We start from the raw sequence: 18630 nt of genomic DNA, 5'->3' as shown, positions 1-18630 counted from the left end.
TCGCTGGCGGCATCCGTGGCTATGGGAAAACTGAACTGCAAAAGGCTGATAGAAAAAGAATCGTCAACGTTGACCATTATCAGAGAAGGATTGTTCTTGTCTATGCACAAACAGTCGAGAATGGTCTGTTCCCGAATACAGACAATGATACTCTTATGCAAGATGGAGGAACATCTCACACGATCAAACAAACGACAACGCTTGTGAAGAGAGCATGACTGGTCTGGAAACAGTAGAGACCTAAACCGTACAGAGCACCTGTGGGCCAGACTATAGGATGCAATCTCCAAAGAACTTCGTGTTCAGGAGGAATGGAAGTCGGTCGCCTCTGGAAAGGCAACAGCGCTCGCGGAGAGTTTTGGCATATGTTTGAAGATTGTTGTCATAATCAGGGACGACATACAAAATACTGAAAAAATGAAGAGATGACTTTCCAAACCACTTACTCAAGTAGATATATGTGGTTTCTTAAAAAAATAAGTCTCTGTAAATGTTCTAAAAAAAAAAGTTGAGGGAAACTGTCCGTCCACCCTTAGCTACACCACGATTACAATTTACGTTTATCTGTTACATATTGTCCCTAAAATTCTTTTGTTATACACAGTTAAATGTAATAATCTATATCTACACACACATACATGCTTTCCTGTTGTACTTACAAATAGAGCGAGGGAAAAACGGTTATCTACAGTAGTGGATATCAGTATAAAGGCAGAGTTCTTAAGAACGTAAAAGTGCAATATCTGTAGCATACTGTATTGAATTTATTGTGAAGGCAGTAGATACATGTAAGACATAAACAATCATGATGGAGTTACATAGCTTCTTCAATTACACGACTACCAGAACAAGACTTTTCCATTTCCTGGGCGGAAACTGGTATAAAGGCATTCACTGTCGCCGGCCGCTGTGACCGTGTGGTTCTAGGTGCTTAAGTCCGGAACCGCGTGGCTGTTACGGTCGCAGGTTCGGATCCTACCTCGGGCATGGATATGTCTGATGTCCTTAGGTTAGTTAGGTTTAAGTAGATCTATAGTGGACTGATGACCTCAGATGTTAAGTCCCATAGTGCTTAGAGCCATTTTGAACCATATCCATTATCGCAATATGTATAGCCTCAGAGAACTTCCAGCGTGCCTCTTCATTCCTTAGCATTTTCGCATCCCGCTTCGTTGCGTATTGATTCTTTCCGACTAGTCTCTTCAAACTTGAGCACTCACTGCCCTGACGTATTAATGCTTTGTTCGTACTCTTTCCAACCTCATTTCTTCCTAATTAACTCAAAAATTCTCTGTTGCATTGATTTTGTTGTGATTTGTAGTTCTTGCAGTGAAATTGTCGCTCACTCTTCTCGTATCGCACTTTTCAACTCACATATGACCTCCAATTGCTTTCCATTGCGATAAACACGCTTTGCAGGCATTCCCCAGCAGTTTTCCACGGGACTACGTGCAGTTCAGGGCGAGACACCGATATCTTTATCTTAATGCCACATTTGGTTGTAGTAGAAACATGCTCGGATGCATCAACTTGTTGAAACATTAGCCTTTCGTTCCCTAGGTTGAAATGGCTCTGAGAACTACGGGATTTAACATCTGTGGTCATCAGTCCCCTAGAACTTAGGACTACTTAAACCTAACTAACCTAAGGACGTCACACACATCCATGCCAGAGGCAGGATTCGAACCTGCGACCGTAGCGGTCGTGAGGTACCAGACTGAAGCGCCTTGAACCGCTCGGCCACACCGGCCGGCGTTCCCTAGGTCCTCATAAATTACAGTCAGTTCTGTCTCCAGCATCTCATTGCGCATGTCAGACGTCCTGTAGTGTTCAGTGAAGCCATGCATGATTTACCTTTAGCACAGAAGGCTGCCAAAATCATAACACATCCACCACCAAAATTTCTCCTCATCCTTGCCTGTTGTTCTCAGATCGCGTCAATAATACTGATATCCATCGAGCTCATCTAAATTAAACTTGTTTCTCATCATTGGATATCGCTTTAATCCATTCTGAAATCTGTGGCATTCGACGCGCAAATCGCCGAAGTGGCGTCAAATCGAAAGACTTGCATCCGGCGAACGGTCTACTCGACGGGAGGCCCTAGTCACACGACATTTATATCTGTGACATATGTTTTTCAGCAAACTCCAACCCAAACAAGTTATGTTTGGGTGTTAGAGCAGGTTCCTGTAATCGTTTCTTGAATGCAAGATGTTTGGCATTTGGCAAAATTTGTCGTACATGTTGAGAGATGGCATGCCATTCTTTCACTTTAAAAACACTGTCAGTCAGATTAATATTCTTATTTTAAGGCATGACCTCGGTGTTCGTCAGTACTACATTTGATATGTGTGATTTATGACTTTTTGGAGGAAATTGTGGGCACAATGTTCATATAACCGCATGTGCAGCCTGCAGAGAGCTTATACCCAAGGGACCATAGAGGAAATGACAATGGAGAACAGGAAGAGGGGTCTATGGTAGGCCATAAATGCTGAGTCCAGCGACCTGGTTGTGCGAGTGGATTCTGGGAAGCAGCGCTCTGAGACTTGGGGTCGTGGCACTCCCCGCTTTCCACTTACAGTTAGAGCACGAGGGCGCTGGTTCGCAAAACCTTTTACCTGGGCCAGGGACAGTCCGTCGTGAAGGTGGCCAGTTGGTGGAAAGTGGCGGAGGAAGCCGTTTGAGAGAGACTGCTGCAATCTGAGGTTTTATACAAATGGTGGGAAAGTGGTAAAACTCTGAGCATTCTCATATTAGAATCTGGAATGATACAGAGCGGCTGGTGCACATGTTTAGTAGAGGCAATACAGAAGCTCCCCTGACGCCATGAAGTCGTTAGGTTCTTTTAGCCAGCGGCAAAAACGTATATTTCATGGGCACAACTGTCTAGGAAGCTTAACATCCTTCTTTAAGAAATTGGAAATGATTGGCCTGGAAACATTAGATCTCTGCATAAATGAGGGACAGTGGTCGTACCTAGGGTTGATGTGTTTTGTCGAAACGTAGCCATCTTACCGTGAGAATGACGCCTCCCAAGTCTAAAATCTTCTTTCTCCAGACAAGAGAGATTTTGAGTCCCTGATTGGCTCCTCTCAGAATATGCAAAGCAGAGGGTTGCTCCCATAGCGTGGGAACCCCAGTGCTGTGTCTGGATTGGCTGCGAGGCCAACAGAACAGTGAAGAAGCGAGTTTCAATGAGTAGAGGAAAATTCGATTGGTTTAGATAGTGCGGATGGGGTGTCGTTCCTTCTAATTCAGCTCCCATACCGAGTCCTGGTAGAAAGTGGTTATGGTTATTTGCCTTCTTCATCTTCCGATCCTCCCCTGGTGGAGAAGTTAAGGCTGAGATTTGTGGCCTGTGACTTGTGGTTGACGAAGAACTAGTGGCGGTTTCCAACTATACCGACAGTGGAACTGTAGATCGCCTTGGACATATCGTGTGTCACAAGGATGAACTCATTCGTCCTGAGTCGGCCCTCTAACGCTTGACAATTCCAGCACGCAATGGCATGCCTGTGAGTCAAACTGGTTCGGCCAGACCAGCGAGCAGGTGCACCTCACACTGAAAGCTGTCGGTAATTCAGGGCTCTGATACGGACTTTTTCCGTGTTCTAATAATAAGAACGCCAATCCGTGTAGTACACAAATTTTCGTGCAGGCGTGAGGACATTACAGCTGCCGCAGTGCCCTGTTCCTCTCCCACAGCGTGCCGTTTTCTGCTGCCGCCTGAATCAAGGTGAAAGAGTAAAGTATTGCTGCACCAGCGTAGCGTTGTTAAATGATATTCACAGCACCCTGTTCTCCGATGAACCATAATTTTCGGTGTATTTGGTCGTAGTTGATTCCATTTGAACAGAATATGGCCTTGCAATGGATTCATGTAAACAAAGTCAGATTGCGTTGTAAAAGGATTAAATTCAGGGGAGAATTTATTCATGTTCCACCCCAATTAATGCTTTGCCAATCAGGCACCAGCCCTTTTCTCATTTGCGTTTGTCATTTTGTTTTGTGAGATTGATCAGCTCCTTGTAGCTATAAAAGGATTAATAAAAGCTTGTCATTATTTTTGTAAACATACGTAAGCCGCTGTTCTCATTCATACTCCTTCAACTATTCATTGTTTTTATTTATTGTGGTCATACATGTTGTAAGCAGGCTGTTTAGGTTTTTTTATTGGTAACGCCACCTCTGTATGAAAATCACTGGCTATGCTGTGTGCAGTCTGTGGCTGCTTTGCATTGTTGTAATACTCGCCATTGTAGTGTTGGGCAGCGGCAGCTGGATGTGAACAGCGCGTAGCGTTGCGCAGTTGGAGGTGAGCCGCCAGCAGTGGTGGATGTGGGGAGAGAGATGGCGGAGGTTTGCAATTTGTCATGAACTGATATATATATTATGACTTGTGATGATATTAAGGTAAATACATTGTTTGTTCTCTATTAATATCTTTCATTTGCTAACTATCCCTATCAGTAGTTAGTGCCTTTAGTAGTTTGAATCTTTTATTTAGCTGGCAGTAGTGGCGCTTGCTGTATTGCAGTAGCTTGAGCAGCGAAGATTTTTGTGAGGTAAGTGATTTGTGAAAGGTATAGTTTAATGTTAGTCAGGGCCATTCTTTTGTAGAGAATTCTGAAAGTCAGATTGCGTTGCGCTAAAAATATTGTGTGTCAGGTTAAGGACAGTCGTGTATAATTGTTCAAAGGGGACGTTTCATATGTCGACCCTTAGCCTAGGATACCTCACTGGAATCTTCTGATTTCTTCTTGTAGTTTGTGTATTTAGTGTAGCTTTTGTTTATTGCTAGCGCGTAATTGTAGAGAGAATCTCCTTTGTAGTTGTGGTTTTTCATTGTTGCACAGTAAAACAGTTGTGGCATGCATGTAGATTTGCACCAAGTATTTCGCAGCTGCAATTAACTAGACATTATTTCCATTGCTACGTTATTTTATTTTGCTCTTCAAATTGTGTTTTTCTGTGTTGTCGTGTGAAATACTGTGACAATAATGGCGTGTGAAAAACGTAATACTAGGCTCCAAAGTAAACTGAGAAATGACAGTGAAGACGAAGGCAGTGTGTTAGCGCCGCAGAGTAATGAATTAACTGATGTTCAAAGTAGTAATTTGGTAATCGTGCATAGGGAAATGGAGCGGGCGGCAAACAATGGCACGGACAGTGAAACAATTAGTGAAGAGGGAAGCATTATCGATCGATCGGTCGGCAACAGCTCGCCTCAGGAATCCGAAATGACAGGACACAATTTCGCAAATACTGTAGATTCAGGTTTTGAGTTATCACCGTTTTCTCAAATAAGTCAAGACGCATTTTCTGCTTGTCAAAATGTGAATGTTGCCGGTGCAAATGCACTGCCGAAAAGCGTAGAGAAACAGATTCCAGACACTAATACATTATTATTGCAATTAATGCAACAAATGGAACAAAATCAGAGACAAATGGGACAAAATCTTAAAAAGAACTTAGCTTTCGGAGGACGATAACTACGACACTTCCACAGAGATTATGTTGCAACAAGACGCACATTTAGCGCTAAAGGACACGCATTTGAGTGATTAATTTTGTACTTTAAAAATTTATTTTTTAAGATATTTGAAGTACAATGATACGAAGTTTTTCCATGATACATTTCATTCCATTGCTGTAATCTGTAACACCTGAGGGTATAATTACATTAATCCTCAGGGGGGTACACGCTTACTTTGTGTACCATGTGTTTGGCAAGCACAAGGAGCCCTAGCTAATATGGTATTTGCTTATACAACTTTACACATCGGTACCATATTTCTCTAACACACAAATTACACAGCTATCTGATCATTTAACTGAGAGATAAACATGTTTTTTACTACGTCAGTGACACATGTTTACGTAATTACACCGTTGGATAACTTCACACTTATGAAACTGTATTTTGTCTGTACTTTGTAAACTGTTCATATTTTTTCGGAATCATTGTGATACTATGAGAGCTTTGAATGATGTATTTGGTATGAGATCATGATTTTTAAAGTACGTTTGAGGCAGCTGATACTTTTGACATGAGCAGAGAATTATTTTAGGCTTAGAAATTATTGGAGGAAGTTACGACGATTTTGAGATTTGACTGAAGTGTTATGATGTTATTATTACGACGACGATTTGTATTATGTTGTTGAGGAATGTTTATTATGCTACGTATTTCTCACGATGAAATATTGAAGAAGTGTCGACGAATATGTATATGTATAATGAGGTAAGGAATAATGAGTAGTGTTTAGGGACTCTTGACTTGTGAAAAAGGATGTTGGAAACCAAGAATCGTACTTTAAGAGTTATGACATGTGTGAATCATGTGTGAATGTATCACAATGCCACTGAACATTTTTTGGACACTGTTATATTCATAGGATTTTGTTTCTACAGATTTGCAACGCTAATTCTTGACCTGTGAAGTATTTTTATGTGAGACTGTCACGTTAGCGAAAATTGCTGTCGTAAATATTTCCGTACGAAAGTTAAGTGACCACCTGCACGTAATGCGTCGCGGGCACCCAGCTGTGTCAGACGCCTGGAGAAAAAGTCATTAGCGCGTGCCTTTCAGAGCACAGGAAGAAAAAAAAAGGAAAGGGAAGGCCATTATCCTGGCCATTGTCATTCCTTTAGAGAAAGCATCGCAAAAACGACACGGTCGAACTTGAAAACATATGATTACACTAGCTCTTAATTTACGATATTTACTGAAATGCCTAATAAAATGACAAGAAATATTTTTACATCTGCACACCTGATTATGACAAGCGTCTTTCTATGAGAGTTGAGAGAATTTCTACTAACTTGCGAAATGTCACATGACTACTGAATGATATTTTTATGCTTTGCTTTTCATAGTTGCTTATTTCATTTGACATCTGTTTTCCAGCTGTGTTGCAGCATTGCTTTTATAAAATAAAATGCATTTGCTAATGTGAACACTTTCTGTCAACAGATCTATTAAATAATTATTTTATGATCCACATTCTTTAAAAAAGGAGCACTTGGAAAGGAAAGAACAATAAGAAGGAACTAGTAACTGCATTCATAATTTTCTTTTCAAGTAATTGGTAACTTTTTGGTAGAATAACTTCTTGTGGTGCACCACTTTAATTACTTAGACATTAAGATGTGATTATACATTTGCCTTATCTGCATTGTTATCTTTAGTGTACTATTTTTTCTACTTGAGCTATGTCATGTTTCGATATAAGCTGCTGTTTGCCAGGCATAGTGCTACTGAACTTTAATTTGTGTTACTCTGCTAAGCCAGATTTATTTTTTTTTTGCTGCACAGTGCCCTATATGAGTTGTAATATTGCAATTGCTTTGGCATTTGTATTTTTGTCATTGATGTTTGTGTTAATTGTTTTGTGCTGCTGCATTGCCTCGTCCCTTAGTTTAGCATCTGAGCTCAGTAGATTTAAGTTAGCTTAAGAGGGGGTAGACTATATGAGAAACTGACTATGGAGAATAGGTAAAGAATGCATTGCGAAGTTATATAAAAAGGATTTGGGCCCAAATGAGTATTGTACAATCAGAAATAATTATTTTGAAAGAAATATGAACAGAATACAGAAAGCATGCTTGGATAAGATTTTTTTGGGGGAAGCAAAGGTTGAAATAAGACGAAAGATCTATAGAATGAAGTTTTGGGTTGGACTGCAGTACCAAATGTTACACTGAAAACGAACCCCGTCCTTTCCTATTGGTGTTATCCCACTATGTGTTTGTGTACCCTTGTGTAGTTGTTTTCTTCCTGTCTCTGTGTAGTTTCATAGAATTTTTCCCTCTTTTAATATTAAGCTACATTCACTATGATGAGGAATACTGTTATCATCAAATATAATTGGCATTAATAATATGTTATTTACTTTGTAAAGATGTTAGACATTATTCATTCTGTTTAAATGCTTATGTGTGAAGTTGATGTTTCGAAAGTTATTCTGATCTTTTATGTACGTACTCATGTCATAATTCCTGTAACACTGATGTCTATGTTAGTTCGATTCTTTTGTAAAGCCTGTACTACAAATGTTATCTGTATTGTTATGTTCTTTAATGATGTATTTTGTACCTTTGTTATTGTATTCTTCTGTTATAAAATTGTAATTGTCACCAGTTCATGATATTATTAACTTGTAAGTTACATTTCACTGCACACGTTTCTGTTGGTCATAGTATATGGACAATATGTGAGAAGTTGGGACTGTTAGTGTTTGCACATGTGTTAATAATTCCGCAAGGGACTGGATAACAGCATTGCTGGTTCTAAGGACATGTCAAACAAATTTTTTGTGAGTGGACAAGGGGTGGTTTATGGACTTGCTATATTCTCTGCAAGAATCTTCGATGGTGATTGTGCACCTGCACAGTCGCAACGGATGGCTGCTGGCCGTCTCTACCAGGACTACAGTGGGTCTGCACCTCTGGTGGCCCACCAATACCATTATCTCTACAAGGACTACAGTGGGTCTGCATCTATGATGACCTACCAACGCCATTATTTCTACAAGGACTGCAGTGGGTCTGCACCTCTGGTGGCCCACCAATACCACAATCTCTACCAGGACTCCAGTGGGTCTGCTCTGTGATGACCTACCTACCAATATTCTTCAAAACTTCGAATGACTCTGCTGTGGGTTTGCTCCATTGTGGCCCATTACCTGTCAGCATATCAAGAGTCAGCACTGTCTTTCCGTTGGAAGGACAACACTACTTCTTCAAGACGGCATGGAAATCCACTACTTCCGTGTGCATTGTCTTTTACTGCTCAGACTTTGAGAAAAGAAACGGCAGTTTCACTGTGATGAATGATCAGGACTGTCTTGATAGACTGTGAGAAAATTTGAGCTTTTGACCAACATAATATCAATAAGTGTGTGCATTTGATTTCTTTGTTATTGTAATTGTGAAAAAAAATTTTAACAAATATGTATTGGGCAGTGCCCAAAAAAAATTGTAAAATTTTTTGTGGGGAGCATGGGGGCTATGTAAGCAGGCTGTTTAGGTTTTTTTATTGGTAACGCCACCTCTGTATGAAAATCACTGGCTATGCTGTGTGCAGTCTGTGGCTGCTTTGCATTGTTGTAATACTCGCCATTGTAGTGTTGGGCAGCGGCAGCTGGATGTGAACAGCGCGTAGCGTTGCGCAGTTGGAGGTGAGCCGCCAGCAGTGGTGGATGTGGGGAGAGAGATGGCGGAGGTTTGCAATTTGTCATGAACTGATATATATATTATGACTTGTGATGATATTAAGGTAAATACATTGTTTGTTCTCTATTAATATCTTTCATTTGCTAACTATCCCTATCAGTAGTTAGTGCCTTTAGTAGTTTGAATCTTTTATTTAGCTGGCAGTAGTGGCGCTTGCTGTATTGCAGTAGCTTGAGCAGCGAAGATTTTTGTGAGGTAAGTGATTTGTGAAAGGTATAGTTTAATGTTAGTCAGGGCCATTCTTTTGTAGAGAATTCTGAAAGTCAGATTGCGTTGCGCTAAAAATATTGTGTGTCAGGTTAAGGACAGTCGTGTATAATTGTTCAAAGGGGACGTTTCAATGTATACACCAACAATTCAAGGGTCAATCTTATTAAATTAGTGAATTTGATCATTAATTTGAGCTCCGAGAGTGACTGCAGACGTAGGCAACAAAAGTGCCATGAGTAAATTCATTAATTTCATATATAAAAATTATGGGTGTAGCTCATGGTTTTAAGGTTATTGATAAGATAATGCTTTTCTTCGTGTAAAGATAGTAACACGTAGCATCACTCGGACATATATTTATGATTAAAGCAAGCGAAGTCTTGCAATTGGCGAGCCTGCCAGAATCTCGCATCATGACACTTTCGTGAGCTAGTTAGTGCGTTATCTTGCGGAACTAGTGTGTGTTTTTCTTTTCTTTTTTTTTTTTCAAAGTGAGACTCTGGTGCAATAAGGACATTTAGACTCGTATTTGGCACTGTGCGTTTTATTTCAGTAATCTGTAATATGTTTTAGTTATTTTATTTCAGTGTATGTATTGTCTGTGTCATCCATTCTTTTTTCTCATTTTGTCTTGTCAGTGACTCCTACGTCACTTTTTGTCTGCTGTTGCGTCGTTGCTAGCAGCGTTGAGCAAGCTTTTGTGGAGCAGATTCGTTTATGGGGCTGTGTGCGACATTTTACAGTAGGTTTTGTTTCATACGCTTAGGCATAAATGTGTGCATTATTTGAAGAATGTCAGAATAGAGTTGTGGCGCGTGATGCAGTTGAGTCGGAAGCATGCGCAAGTAGCAATTGATCCGAATGCTTTCCAGAAGCGCAGTTAGTGTGTGTAGTGAGGAAGGCTGCGTACTACTATCGTCCAAAATGGAACACGAGACAGCCATTGATGCTGAACAATATAGAACGGCGGAAGAAGTTCATTTAAATCACTCTGCAAACACGGCACAAATTTCAGATGCAGAATATTCCGATGATAAGGGTTCAGTTCACTCAGGAAATGTGACAACGAAGACGAGATGGTAGGTCATGTAGGTTCTGTAAATATGGAAAGAGTTACATAAAGGGAAAGTAATAGTCATATTTCGCGGTTAAGTCGTCATAAAGCAGCTGAATCACGTGCGTCTAGTCCTGGGTAAGTTACTGAAAGCGCGCAATAGGAATCGATCATGCAGTTTATGCAAGAGGCAGAGAAGATACGTCGAGAAAGGAAAGAGGAGGGACTACAGGACGAGAAAAAACAGAGGAAGGAACGGGAAGAAAAGAGACGGCAAGAAGAAGGCCGAAGACAGGAGATCCTCATTAATGAAATTATGGAAATTCAGAAGCGACTAGACAAGGAGGAAAAGAGACAGGGCGAAGCCATGAAAGAAATTAAGGAAATTCAAAGGAGGGCTGATGAGTTTGTCGAAAACGTATATCAGGTCAAGAATAAAGTTAAGGGTGTAAAAGCAGAGATGGAAGACATTAGAAAAACGTCAGATGGAACGCGAGGAGTAGAGGTAGAATCCAGACGTGAGGCTAGCACAGCCAGATTAGTAGCACGAGATTCATGGAAAAATGCCCAAATTGCCTGGGATCAGACAGTGTTGGTAAAGGTCGAAGTGAGCGCAACCAAGACCGCTATTTTTGCTCTCGAAAACATGGACAGAGCGTGGCTCAAAAGTTACAGGAAGAAATGTTAGAAGTCAAAGTTGGGCAAACACGTCTCACTACCCCACAGAATGAGCAGGCGGATGAGAAAACAAATGTGCGAATGGGTCACTCGTGTAGAAATTCATCCAGGAGCAACAGCACGTCGCCGTGAGTTCGTTGGCCACCAGGAACGTCAAAGACAAAATTTTGCAACCCAGCCAGGAGTCACATCCATGGCACAGGCCGATATACGGCAGGACCGCCCGCTTAACGGTGTACGAAGCTCGGCCGAGCGTGCAGTCAGTGGCGAGAAATACACAAAGTACCGAGCCGGACCAATTGCGCGCGACTCGGACGTACGGAAACATTACTAAATAACCCAGATTACACGAGACGAGGATGTAACAGCATTCAGGGATCGGTCGAACATGAAATCTTGGGCGCAAGCGCGCTAGAATTCCGAGAAAGTCCAGGGGCACAAAATTATGAATATTTCGACTTGAAACATTTTCTCTCAGTTCATAATTTTCAGGTTTACAAACAGAACCACAATTCATTACTCCGTAAGTCATGGATTGCTTAGTATGATAGGTTACTACCAGAGTCATGGCCATAAAATATACAAATCGGAATTTGTCTACGGATACCGGGAAGGTTCAATAGCAGAGCAGATGCGTAGCGTTGAAACAAACTGGCCCAGCTACGGCGAATTCAGAGAGGCTTTCTTAAATACCTATTGGTTACAGGACACCCAAGAAAGGATTAAACACACGATTATGTTGGGGAAGGATTACGAAGCATCGGGGTGCCACAGTCGGGTAAAGATTTTCGAGAGACTTATCAACAAGAAGCAACTGTACAGTAATAAGGAGATAATGCGACACTCCTACATGAAACTGACATTGAGGTTCCAGGAACTGCTCATTGGCAAATGTAATGACACAGTGTCATTCAAAAGCATCTACGGGATTTAGACTTCGTAATGGAAACACAAAACGGAAGGGACCGAATGAGACATAATGAACAAAATTCGCAGGATACATCTGGATGAAACAATGACAGGAAAAATACAAATACAAGCTGGGCAACGAGAAACCAGTAGCAAGGCCGAAGATTTAACAACGAGCCTCAGTGGGATGATAGGAACAGACGGGAGACATATGGCGGTAACTTTCACGAAAACGGAAATAGCAACAAGAGGGAAATGCAAAATTCTAACCGCTTCGTGCAGCCGGTCTGCAACTCAGGGCAAACAAGGAATAGTGGAGGGATTGGTAGGCGAAGTCCGCAACATGAGAGTGGAAATCAGACCATCTAACCCCTTAAACAGAAACCGCAACAAAAGTTAGCGTAAGAATTGATAGTCAGCCGCTGCGGCCTCGTTGTAGCATTACGTTGTTGTTGAGAAGCATTTGTTACCGATTCATTTATGTAGTCTTTTAGTGTATTTGAAACGTCCCCTTTTGAACAATTTATACAGGACTGTGCTTAAACTGACACACAATATTTTGTTAGCGCAACGCAATCTGACTTTCAAAATTCCCTACAAAAGAATGGCCCTGACTAACATTAAACTATACCTTTCACAAATCACTTACCTCACAAAAATCTTCGCTGCTCAAGCTACTGCAATACAGCGAGCGCCACTACTGCCAGCTAAATAAAAGATTCAAACTATGGAAGGCACTAACTACTGATAGGGATAGTTAGCAAATGAAAGATACTAATAGAGAACAAACAATGTATTTACCTTGATATCATCATATATAAATATAGCAGTTCATGACAAATTTCAAAACTCCGCCATCTCTCTCCCCACATCCACCACTGCTGGCGGCTCACCTCCAACTGCGCAACGCTACGCGCTGTTCACAGCCAGCTGCCTAACACTACAATGGCGAGTATTACAACAATGCAAAGCAGCCACAGACTGCACACAGCACAGCCAGTGATTTTCATACAGAGGTGGCGTTACCAATAAAAAAAACCTAAACAGCCTACAAAAACCTAAACAGCCTACTTACATATTGTTCTTTACTTGTTTGTACTTACACTTCTTGGGTGATTTATTATTATAATTTGCGGATAAGATCGTCTCCTGTGACATTTGATCAGGGAGTTTGGCGGTCGTAGTTTTCTGTCCTGCATTTTCAATTTGGTACTTTACCGCAAATTTGTGACCTACCGGTATCCTCCCACGTTTCACAGATAGAAATTTACTTCGCGGATACGAATGTGCCGATTTATCGGCGGAAACATCTCGGGTTTGTGAGAAAACTGATTGGATCAACACTTAGACATTTCTCCAATCGTAGCTTTTCAGGCCACAGCAAAGTTATATGTCGGAACAACGTGAAAATTGCATTTTTGGTTCAGAAATAATTGCATAAGTCTTGGCGATGCAATTCTTCTCAGAATTCATCTTCGAATGAATTATTTGGTGTCTTCTGTCGATACTGTGTGCATTTTGTTGGGGTCTATTCAGTCTATTCCACCATTCGGAATGATGAGGCGATAGTCGTGCCACAGAAGTTGATTTGTAATCCTACAGTGGATCTTGGCGTGATTTGGATCATGCTATCGATACCGATGGGGGTTTCCTACAAGATGGACATGGGCTGTCCACGACAGAAGCGTGTTGGGATTCGGGTATGGTTATTCCTCTCGCTGTGGTTCGATTAGGGTTATCGCCAGTGGAGCGATGTGTCCTCGTTGGTGGTTTTCGAGTGTGGCTACACTTATGGATAATCGCCCATTGTGCGTATTTTTCGCTGGTGGTACTGTTTCATCTGTGGTTATCGCTTATGGATTATCACAGTACTGCGATAATGTTTGTCATGTAGTATTTCTATCCTGGATCGCCAGAGCCAGAGGTGTGTCATCGGCAAAGTTTTGTATTACGTGGCATGAGTGCGTGTCACAGTAGTACGTTTTAAGATGGATAGGAAGGAAATGGCGAATGGAATCATATGAAAAAGGAAGATACAAATCCTTGTGCACTAAAAATTATTAAAAGGAAGTGGTCTTTTATGTCAATGCAGCAGCTGTTAGTTGATGATACCTGTACGTCGATTTTTGAGAAGTATCGGTCAGTTTCAGAGAGAAAGGTGAATTCGTGCGATGTCTGATCTACTTTGACAGCACACAGAGAAGCGTACAGATGGCGATGAGCAATATTCGACTCGGACTCTGCGCCAGATATCCACATCAGCATCGCCATCCAATAAGTTGGCATCAGAAAAAGTATCAAAGTCCAGATTAGCGTAAACTAGAAAGCGTTAGAGATAGCTAAACTTGGTAATGGGAGGAATAATTAGAAGAAAGTGTTGCGTAGTGGAAGAACGCTTGAAGTATGAAGTTGCAGGCTATGCTGGCTTAGGCCATTGGAGTACATGAGCGGTTTTGGGAAACTAAAATAACACTGGCATACACAACAGCAACAACGCTTCACAACTAGAAAATAATTAGTTTGTCTTTTAGATTAGCGATTAATTATCGACGATTAGCATATTATTTAAATGAAAGAAAGCAGTAAGACACCTTTTTCGTTAATAATATTGTAAAGTTTAATAATAATCAGTTCATACGTATTTTTGTTATGATTTTCTGTGTATGTCTTTTTGTAAACATTTATTGTAAAAATACGGCACTAAAACATGCTCTAAGGATTGGACAGAGGACTGTGGTGTTCCGAACGGTGAGCAAGTTGTAGATCCTGGCTGGACGTGGCTTGGTGCAAGGAAGGCGCCGATATCACAGCACGGCTGGCGGGGCTGCCTGGTGATGTAGCGCGGCTTTGGTCATGGCTGCCGGCGTGACGTCACAGGAGGGGTGAGTCCCCGGGCGAGAGACCAACTGATGTCACCGGCTGGCCACATCGACAGCTGTCAGCCACAGGCGATACGTCCTCCCACCCTCAGGTGACAGGGCAGGCAGCCAGTGGACGTGATGACGCTGGGACAACTCAAGGGCGACGGGGTTGCAGATGCAGTCCTGCTTGTCCCTTTCACTCACGCCAATGGAGAGTGGAAGCACCTGCAGCGGTGCCTCACCTGCAGCTAGCAGGTAAAGGAGGTTTGTCCCTAACGTCATGCGCCTGGGTCAACCGCTGTGTGACACAGGAGCGTCGAGGAACCCGACCTGAACGTAACGCCGCTACCGACCAGAAGGAAGGGACTGGAGAACACCAGAACAAGTGACTGACGTCTCCAGATGTTTCTCACAGCACTGGCAACTGCCGATGTAGGACCTTCTCTGGTCAGTCAATTGTCCAGATGCTTACCTGTTGCTGCCATAGACTAGACACCATTGCCGCCATTGATGATGTTAAGAAAAGGGATAACCCTTCTCTTGGCACCAACTCACCCACTACACCTGCCACATCCAACATGTCACATTTCATGAGTGTAGTGCCGTATTAAGTCATATGACTAATCTAAAGTTAATTTTTGGACTCCCTAAAGACCCTTGAGAAGGAAGCAGTAGAAGACTTAAATATGTTTGTGATTTTTAATCCTTATTTTTGTGTGCCTTGTTGTATTAATTTTATTAGGATAAAGGTAATGTTTTAAGGGACAACACAATTTTTAGAAGTGTACTGGAGTAGGTCACTCTCCTCTAACACCGTAGCGCTCGCGCATTTCCAGACTGAAGCGCCTAGAACCGCTCGGTCACATCGGCCGGCGACTCATGTATTTATTTTGTCTTCGTCATTTGCGTAAAGTCTCAGAGTTACACATGTCATTTAAATTTAATTTTTTGTTAACACTATTTACTCTGTGGTACTGAAAGAAATAGATTTTCTAAATGCTTGGATAGAATTTGTCATGTTACTGTCTCTCTGGAAGGCTGAATCACTGTGAATGCTTTGGCATAGGTGACAAAATCTGAGGCAGAGAATGCTCAATACTCAACGATATTACATTGTGATTAGGAAAACTAATCATCTCTAACCTCAGCTTCGGTGTGAACGGGATAATTAAATGTCTGAATGACCTTATAACCGTTCATTGTATTTATGGTCAGAGGTATATGTCAAAGACCTGAGGATCCACAGGAACAATTTTGACAACCAGTAAATCCCAAAATTTTGCAGGCATGTTAGCAAAGCTGTCATGGTCCGGCATGTCATTCTCAGTGACTCGGTTAGAGTGTCATAATTTCTTCTGCTCCGTATCACACTAACCAGCGAACGAGTGCACCTCACACTGAAACGTGCCGGGATTTCAGGGGTCTTATAGGGAAGTTTCCCGCGTTCTAATAATCAGAACGCCAGTCCTTGTAGTTCACAAATTTTCTTGGACGCTTCTGAACGTTTCAGCTGCCGCAGTGCGCCGTTCGTCGCTCACAGCATGCCGTTTTCTGCTGCCGCCTGAATCAAGGTGAAAGACCAAAGTATTGCTGTACTGTCTTGTGGTTGTTAAATGATATTCACAGCTCCCTGTTCTCCGGTGTACCATAGTTTGTGGTGTATTGGTCGTAGTTTGACTCCATTTGAATAGAATTTGGCCACAAATGGATTCGCGTAAACAGTCAGATTGCGTTGTAAAAGAGATTAATTCAGGGGAGAATTTGTATACGTTCCACCCCAATGAATGCTTTGCCAATCAAGCGCCATCCTTTTTCTGATTTGTGTTTGTGCTTTTTTTTATAAGATTTATCATCTCACTGTACTTACAAAAGTATTAATAAAAACTTGTCATTACTTTTGTAAAGTTAAATACGCCACTGTTCTCATTCACATTCCCTCAACCATTCATTGTTTATATTTATTGTGGTGATATATGGGTACACCAGCAATTCATGATTCAGTGTTATTAATTTAGTTAAACTGATTAATGGCTTAAAGGCATATTGAGAAGACACGTTTTTTTGTAAATGTATCACTCGGAGATATATTTAGGATTAAAGCAAACGACGGCTTGCAACGTCTGGCAGTTACTGACATCTGTAAATTAGCAACAAGTTGATAAGAATGACGGTTAGGGGCCTTGTTCTGCGCAAAAGTAACTGTTTCGATGCCTTAAATCATTTTCTGCTTAGCCCATATTTTCCGTTCTGTCCATATCGTGCGCCCAGTCTAACGAAATGATCAGTCACGGTACTGGAAACGTTCAACTTCTTGACGATTTGTCGATTAGAGTTCTATGTCCTTATGTACCCCAATTTTTTGTTTTTCATCTCACAAGAGTTTACCACGTGGCATTTTAACAATAGTGGTTTATGTACGCAACACGCACTGTCACTAATGGTGTCTGCTTCCTGTCTGTAGTAAAGGCACATATTCACACACCAAAACCACACAGAACTAACTGCCATTTCATTGTGTTCCGCCCTCTACCACCTGAATCGATGTCTTGTTATACGAGGGCTATTCGGGAAGTAAGGAACGATAGTCGCGAAATGGAAACCACAGAGAAAATTAACAGTTTTATTTGCTACAGTTAGCTACAACTTCCAGCTACTTATCTCCATAGTCGCAGATCCTACTTAGACGTTTGTCGTAGCGTTGTACCAATTTTCCAATACCCTTGTTATAGAAGGCGGTCGCCACTGCTTTCCGCCAATTCTCTACGCTGGTCTACAGCTCTTTCTCTGTGCCAAAATGTTGTCTTCATAGCCAGTGGTTCATGTGAGCAGGGATGAAACCCAGAGGGAGACAACTACGGGCTGTATTGTGGGTAATCAAACATTTTCAATTGAAGATGCAGGAGCATCTTAATGCCCCTGCAGAAAGCGGCTGAGAATTTTCTTGAAGAAGAAAACGCACGACAGTTATGTAATGTTGGCTGCACAGCTTCAGGCGAAATTTCTCACCTGGACCTCGTACTTGGCGGGAGACACTATTGTTCTAGATATCTTTATGTGCTCCCTGTGTGCTCAGAACTAAAAAGAACGGTGTGACGCGATCGACGGGCATACTACAGACACTGCCCAACACACCTGTGCAAAACTTCATCGGATTTTCACTGTGGTTTCCATTTCTCGACCGATCGTTCCTGACTTTCCGAATAACCCTCGTATACTGTACTGCTAACACCAAATGCGATATCATTTGTCTTTATCAGCAAACTGGATCTCATACTACTGTATATACACTATGCACAACTACTCCAGCCGACAACGTTAGTTTCCCTACAAATATCCGTGCCGTTATACTGATTTCCAATACTGTATATACCTCTGTACGAGTCCTAATTTCTCCACTTTTATCTTCCTGATCCTCAGGCAAAATGTACGTTGAAGGAAGCAGAATCGTACCGCAGTCAGCTTCAAATGCCGCTTCTCTAAGCTTTCTCAATACTGTTTTTTAAAAGTACGTCGTTTTCTCCAGGGAACCATTCTGAGCTCAAGAAGCATCTCCGTAATTCTTCCGTGTCGATGGAACCAACCGGTAACCAATCCAGCAGCCCTCCTGTGAATTGCTTCGATGTCTTCCTTTAGTCCGCGCTAGTGGCGATTCCAAACACACGAGCAACACTCAAG

The sequence above is a fragment of the Schistocerca americana genome, chromosome 7 (genome assembly GCF_021461395.2).
Source record: "Schistocerca americana isolate TAMUIC-IGC-003095 chromosome 7, iqSchAmer2.1, whole genome shotgun sequence".
Lineage (NCBI taxonomy): Eukaryota > Metazoa > Arthropoda > Insecta > Orthoptera > Acrididae > Schistocerca > Schistocerca americana.
The sequence above is the reverse complement of the archived record's forward strand: the minus strand, read 5'-3'. Positions refer to the sequence as shown.